Below are 7,823 nucleotides of genomic sequence, written 5' to 3'. Positions count from 1 at the left end.
CGGTGGCTTTCCAAGGTCCTGAGGGAACTTGGACCAGGTGACAAGTAGGGATGAAGTTGGACAAGTTTTCACCTCCAGTCTTTTGGCTCGAAATCGTGGACCCGAGACATCCCTGGTGCAGCTGACAAAGCTCTGTGTCTTCTAGTCCCTGCCTGCCCTGCCAGCCATATCTTTCTCCTCTTTTATGTTCCAACCCCACTGCCTGCTTCCAGCCTTTCACACCATTCCACTTTGGGGCCCTCATACCTGCTCTTCCTCTCTCTGGAATCCTCTTTCTCCCATTCACAGCCAAGCTAAATTCTTAGCCTTTTTTTGTTTGGTTTCAATGATGTTTTTTGGGGGAAACTCTCCATGATCCCCATGTAAGGTCATACACTCTAGTTATAGGCTCTCATGGGGCCAGATATCACCCTTAAAAAATTGGTAATCCAACGGCAATTAATGAGTTTTCTGGCAATCCTGTAGCGTCTGTTACACCTCCCTGTGCTGTAAGCTCCAGGCAGGAACCATATTTGCCTTTCCTGTTGCTATATCTCTAGCATCTGGTCTGGTACCGGGAGCAAATTTGCTGGTTGAATTAAAACACAGTTGGAGTAGAAGGATGTGAAAATGTCCCAGAAAGTTATGTTAAGAGGAAGAAAGGCACTTGTTTCATGTCAGCCTGAGGCTTTTGCCACTCCCATTACGAGTACATTGAGCCTTGCAGGACAGGATAAGTGAAAATGCTTGCCTATATCCCAGGTTTCCATCAAACTGCTTTTCAGAAATGGAAATCTATGGACTTCGCTGGTGGTTCAGTGGTTAAGACTCTGAGCTTCCAATGCAGGGGCACAGGTTTGATCCCTGGTCCAGGAACTAAGATTCCACATGCTGTGCAGCATAGGCAAAAAAAAAAAAAAACAAAAAACAACGCTAAAAAAATTCACATCTACTCTTCTAGGCTTCTCAGTGTTAGGAAAGGGGACGGAGGAGACTAGTCAAGGGTTATGTGACAAGTGAGAGCTCGCCAGTGGCTGAGAGAACTTTCAGTAACAAGAGGGTTTTCTATGTGGCCTGGTTTTCTTTGTGCTGTGTTGACCCCTAAGCTCTACCTTAGAGACCCTTGGCCTTCATAGATGTTTTGGTACATGAAACAGCCTGGCATTTAGAGTTGCTCCGGTGGGGTGAGTGGCACCAAGGAATGGGATCCTATATCTGATCTGAAATAAAGGAATATCCTGAAGACTTAAGGCAAGTCCAGAAGCTGCAAACTGGAGACGGGAAGCAGCACTCTGCTTGGGAAGGGCCAGGGGCTCTCAGCAGAAGGCTGAGTGGTTGTTGGACTCAATGCAGATCTTCAAGAGCACGAGAACTTCAGCTGAGGTCAGCTGATAGATATGTAGGCGTGACTCAAGATGTCACTCACAATCCCTCTGGTTCCTGAATCTGAGCTCACCCTGCTCATCACTGCACGGTAGGCCAATGAATCCGAGAGATGAGGTTTGCAGCAAGGAAGAGACTATTTGGAAAGCCAGCTGGCTGAGAAGATGGCAGACTAGCACCTCAAAATAACTGTCTTATCAGGGTCTGGATGCTAGTTTCTCTTACAGATCAGAGATGGGGGGAAGGCAAGGAAGCAAAGCAAAAAGGCCATTAATCTTGCAAACATCTCCTAGAATGGCAAGCCTCAGGCAGGGGATGTGTTCATTTCCCCCTTCCTGCCATCCATAGGTGGACAGGTGAACCAAGGCACTTTAGCTTGACAGTCAGGCAGAGGGGCAGGATTCTCTGAGGCAAGCTATGAAGTATGATTATAATAACAAAAGCAATGAAAAGCAAGTCCAAGAAACAGCTCCAACATGCAGTTGGAACTGACTTCTTCCCTGCAACACTTTCTCCTTTACCGTCTCCTGCCTCCCTCTTCCCTGCAGCACCCTGTTTCTTCCTATCTCTATTACATCCATCTTCTCTACCTCCCTTCCACCCATGTTTTCCTGTATCACTTTCTCATCACGAATCCTGCCACACAGTGGGCAACAAGAAAGGGCATCCCGAAGTCTGACTCAGACATGGTGCTTTCAGTAAAGAGAGGCAGTAAAGCTTTGCCCAGAGGTACATAGAACAAGAGCTGGGAACACAGAGGATGTGGTTGGAGAGCCCAGGTTCCCCTGGCCCTCTCTCACTACTGTCTTCTCTGTAGCTATAAACCAGTGTTCTTCCCTGCCTTCTGGGTAATGAAGAGCTGCTGCTGAGTATGTGTTGCACCTGCTCAGTAAGTTGTGGTTCCCAGGTGATACTAGCTGTAAAGAACCCGCCTGCCAATGCAAGAGATATAAGAGACACGGGTTCGATCCCTGGGTTGGGAAGATCCTGTGGAGGAGGAAATGGCAACCCACTCCAGTACTCTTGCCTGGGGAATCCCATGGACAGAGCAGCCTGTGGGCTACAGTCCATAGGGTCGCAAAAGTCAGATACAACAGAATTGACTTAGCACACACGCACGCACACGGATAAAATAGCACCAGCACACAGAATTCTCTTCCAGATCAGATATGATAATGCATGTAGAGTGCCTAGTGTGTGGCAAAGAATTGGTGACAGCTGTAACCCCAAAACGGGTTATGCTAGATATTTCCCAGGACAATGATCTCCAACTGACACAACTTTCGAAACATGATCAGATGCCAATGTTCTCCTCTTGTTGGGAACCATCTATGAATTATTTAACCCTCATGGCTCTCTAATCTCACAGTGGACATGGTGTTTGTTGGCTTTTTGGTATTACATAATAACATGCAGTTGGCACTTTTTTGGTTTCATAAAAGATCCTTCTGTGTGCCTGGTTAAGAGCTGGGGACGTGGCACCAACAAATGAACATGACTGCCTGCTGGAAGCTGCCGTCCAATGGGGAGCAGGTATTGATCAGTTACAAATGATGAAAATCACGTGAAGAGCAGAGGGTACAAAGAGAACTGACTCTGGGGGATCTTGCCGGATGAGTGACCTTAGGGAGAGGTGGGGAGAGATTGTGCCAAGCCCCGCAGCCCAAACCCAAATATCACGAGGCATCTCACGCTGAAACCCAGGCACGTTCTTCCCCCTTCACCCATGTCTTTGAGGTCTCCTTACTCTAGCAGATGCAGGAAGTGGAAGTCCAGTTTCCTGTCTCTTCTGAGTGGTCCTCTGTCATGGCTGCTGAGTGACCTGTGCCCCCTCCCCCTCCTCACTACTGCTGGCTCCTGGGGCCACCACCCACATTGATGCCTCACACACTCCTCGCACCCCCACCCCGGAAGTCACAGACAAGGTCCCTATGGTAAGATATGTGACCACCAGAGACATCAGGCCGGCCTATCCATGGGTGATTCAGACTTGACCCTTTGGGACCTGTGCCAAGACCTGGGCCCACAGCACTCTGACTTCAGGGGTCCCCACCCCACAGCCTAGCAAATGGATTAAATTGCCCCCCGTATCCCGCATGGCATATTCTGTCAATGTCGCTTGATGAGCTGAAACACAGTGGACCAACTGACCTGACGTTATATTTGTATAGCTTTTTATTAATTTGATTTTGCTCTTTTTAGATTCTGGATTAGTAAATGTCTTTTTCAGGCCTCAAACACTTGGCAGGACCTTTAAAATCTTGTAGATCCAACCCCTCTTTATCATGAGCTGCAGGTAATTCAAGGGTCAACCTTTCTAATCATCTTCCTTCTATCATGGCATTGCCACCTCCACATACAGAGACCTTTTCACCTCCCCTCTACTCAAAATGCCAGGTGTCCTCCATTTAATTTTAGGGACATCTCAGCTTCCATCCCAGGATCTGCCCCCTTCTCCCCAGGGATGCTGTATCATGCTGTGCTTAGACGCTCAGTTGTGTCCAATATTTGCCACGCTATGGACTGTAGTCCCGGAGAAGGCAATGGCACCCCACTGCAGTACTCTTGCCTGGAAAATCCCACGGAGGGAGGAGCCTGGTAGGCTGCAGTCCACAGGGTCGCTGAGAGAGTCATTTCCTAGGCAGGTTGATAGGGAGTCTAGGGGTCCCCAAAGAGAGAGGGGTCTGGAATTCTCAAGGAGGAAAAAAGGACAAACTTTTTTTCTTTCTCCACATTCCTTAGGATTATATACCAATAATGTATCCTGCCTAAGGACAGTCTTTGGATTCAACCTTCTGTTATTTTAAAAAGTTAATTATGGGAGTATACCTGGTCTTTACAAGGATGTATCTTGCCTGAGGACAGTGTTATCTTAAAATGTAAATTATGGGAGTAGGTCGGAGGAGGTCTTTACAACCTCCAGACATTCTTTGGATTATATAACCTCATTATTAACACTAGCAAGCAGGTACTCTTTCTGCCCCCTTCTGATGCCTATGTCAGAAGCTTTCTCTATCTCCTTTATACTTTAATAAAACTTTACTACACAAAAGCTCTGAGCGATCAAGCCTCATCTCTGGCCCCGGATTGAATTCTTCTCCTCCGGGGGCCAAGAATCCCGGTGTATTCTCGTGATTCAACAACAACCTTTCATCTTGGGGGCTCGTCCGGGATCCTTCAGGACAAGGTAAGGATGCTTGGAGCTTTAGTTCTTTGTTCTCTTGGCGAACACATTTTCTGCTGTGCTTTACTAACTCTACCGTGTGCTTGTGTGAATGAATGGCATGCCCTTCGTGAAACAAGTAAGGAGCTCTGCTCTGCGGTTCCACGGTGATCTCATAGGGCTTATGGCAGAAACCTGTCGGGGCGTTATACCGACCTGCCAATGCCAAGAGGCACCCAATGTCTCCTTCGGGAACCGACCAGAAATGGGCAAAGCGTGTGGACCGAACTCTCCTTTCTCGGTCAAACTTTTCGGTCTCTTTGACCATTTCATAACTCCTTGGGAATTAGAAGTACTAACCTAATCTATCGGATCATAGACTTTCAAGGGACTTGTGATATATACTGTTACTGTGTACTGTGGCTTAGGTCCCAAACTTGGATTGGTAGTCAAGAAAGTGTCTAGCCTCGCTAGGAATCGAAAGTTCGGAAGCTAGATGGAGCTCTAGCTCCCAGAACATCTCTGAGGTTAAAGGTTACTCAGATTGGGACCGCGATGGGTTTTTTTTCTTTGGTAATGCCAGCTCTTAGTGGATCAGAAGAGGCTGTTATACTGGTGTGGTGATGCTTGGAAAGAACATCTCAGTTTTATGTTCACGTCAGTCTTATTGTGGTCAGGAAATACTCAGGGTCGTGCACAGGCACTCAGGTGACGAATGTTTCCTACAGCGGTCTTAGCTTGGGAGGCATTCCAGAAGGTTACTCTGATTCACCCCGGGTGACATCAGAGGCAAGCAAGGTTAAGGGTGAAGAGCTGGACGTCAAGTAGGGATGCTATCAAGTCTACCCCTGGTACATCCCCACCCCATCCCGGTGGTAGAACCGGGAGGGACGAGTACGGCGCCTGCGTCGGTAAGGGACAGACTAAGTCCGACCAGGAAGGAAAAGCTTTTGGTGTAACGTCTGTCTACACCCCCCACCTAGAGCAGGGAGGGACGCCTCCGGTAGAAAAAATGGCGCTGGTCGCTTTTTTTCTCTCTTACAGATGGGAGCTAACAATTCCAGCCTCACTCCTTTGAACTGTATCCTGAAAAACTGGGATAGATTTGATCCCCAGGGCTTAAAGAAGACACACCTGGTCTTCCTATGTGATACTGCATGGCCACGGTATCCATTGGAGGATGGCGAACGGTGGCCAGTTGGAGGGTCTCTTAAGTATAATACTGTTCTACAATTAGACCGGTTCTGTAAGGAACAAGGGAAATGGGTAGAAGTAGCATATGTGTTGCCCTTTTTCTCTCTGCGAAATATGCCAGACTTATGTCCTAAGGGTATAGATTTGGGCGTGAAACCTTCAGCTCCCTCCTGTCCTCTTACTTTGCCCCCGTACCTGGGACTCCAAACTGGGATTCAAACTGCCCACGTGGAGGTCCAAACAACTCCTGTCTCAGTACGACCTCAGACTACTCTGGTTTCAGTAGAAACTCAGACCATCGAAGTAAGAGATGAGATGGAGGACAGGAGACAAAGAGAAGAGGAAAAACAGGTTTCTCCAATCTATCCCTGGGATCATATGCGCAGAGTGGCCAGAGAGACTGAGGAACAGCCACACAAGCTGTTGTCTCTTTATGAAACACCCACTGGGAGAAAGTCTGTGAGAGTTAATAAGCCTTTTTCTTATCAAGAAATACAAAGAATCAAGGAGGATCTGGGAGATCCTATTTAGAGGACCCAGAAAAATATATCAGAGCTTTTAAAGGTGTTACTTTGCTTTATGACCTCACTTGGAAGGATGTGATGTATATCTTGGGACAAACGCTGACTCCCGAGTCAAAGACTCGAGTTTTGGGAAAAGCGGTTGCTTATGGAGATGAGTGGCTTGGTAATGAATCAGTAGGGAAGAGGGAGAACGAGATAGCGGCCCTCCCCACTGGGAATCAGGCGGTCCCAACTATAGAACCAGACTGGGACTACAACACAGCTAAAGGAAGATGGGATCAGAGTCAATTTGTTAGATGTATTCTTGAGGGACTTAGGCAGGCGCGTTCTAAGCCTTTAAACTATGGCAAATTGGCAGACATAGAACAGGAGAAGGAAGCTCCTGGTAAATTCCTAGATAGACTGAGAGAAGGCCTTCTCAGATTCACTGAGATTGATCCCGAAAGTGAAGAGGGAAAAGTGATCTTAAAGGATAGATTTCTCACTCAGTCGGCTCCAGATAGCCGCCGTAAGCTATTAAAGCAGGCGTATGGACCAAATCAGTCTTTAGACACTCTTACAACTGGCTCAGACAGTCTATTATGGTAGGGAATATGAGGAAAAGAAAGAAAGGCAAAAAAAGACAAAGGAAAAGGCGGAAGCCTTCGCCATGGCTATGAAAAACGTTCTTAAACAGCCTGAGAAAAATGCCCAGAGGGGCCCAGGTGAAAAGGGATGGGCTTGCTACTGCTGTGGAAAGGAGGGACATCTCAAGCGGGATTGCCCTCAGGCATCTAAGCCGCCCCCGGCTCCATGTCCGGTCTGCAAAGGACCACACTGGAAGAGAGACTGCCCCCAGAGGTGTAGGTCTCCGGGGTCGGACTCTCAAGACAATCAGGACTGAAGGTGCCCGGGGGTCCCCACACAAGCTCCCGTCCTAATTACACCTGAGGAACCCCGGGTATTAATAGTTGTGGGGGGCCAATCCGTCGATTTCCTTTTAGATACTGGGGCAACTTATTCTGTGCTTACTGAAGCCCCTGGCCCACTTTCTTCCCGATCCGCTTCTGTAATGGGACTGTCTGGACGAGCCAAAAGATATTATTTCAGTTATTCTTTATCTTGCAACTGGGATTCTGTGCTGTTTTTACACGAGTTTCTGATCGTGCCAGAACCTCCCTCACCCCTTTTGGGAAGGGATATACTGAGCAAGGTCCATGCCTCTGTTTTCATGAATATGGAGCCCTCCTTTTCTCTCCCTTTAGTTGAACAAAATGTAAATCCTAGAGTATGGGCTGATGGAAAATCTGTGGGGCGAGCACAAAATGCTATTCCTGTAGTTGTTAAGCTCAAAGACCCACATGTATTTCCACATAAGAAGCAGTATCCACTGAAACCTGAAGTTAAGGAAGGGTTAAAACCCATCATCGAAAATTTAAAGGAGCAGAGACTATTAATTCCCTGTAACAGTCCTTGCAACACTCCTATTTTGGGTATAAAGAAATTGAATGGTAAATGGAGACTAGTTCAAGACTTACGAATAATAAATGAGGCTGTAGTTCCTTTACACCCCGTGGTGCCTAATCCTTATACTCTTATAC

Source organism: Bos grunniens, chromosome 3 (genome assembly GCF_055505025.1).
Source record: "Bos grunniens cultivar Pamir isolate PY7600 chromosome 3, Bosgru_T2T1.0, whole genome shotgun sequence".
NCBI classification, from domain to species: Eukaryota; Metazoa; Chordata; class Mammalia; order Artiodactyla; family Bovidae; genus Bos; species Bos grunniens.
This window is presented reverse-complemented; position numbering follows the sequence as displayed.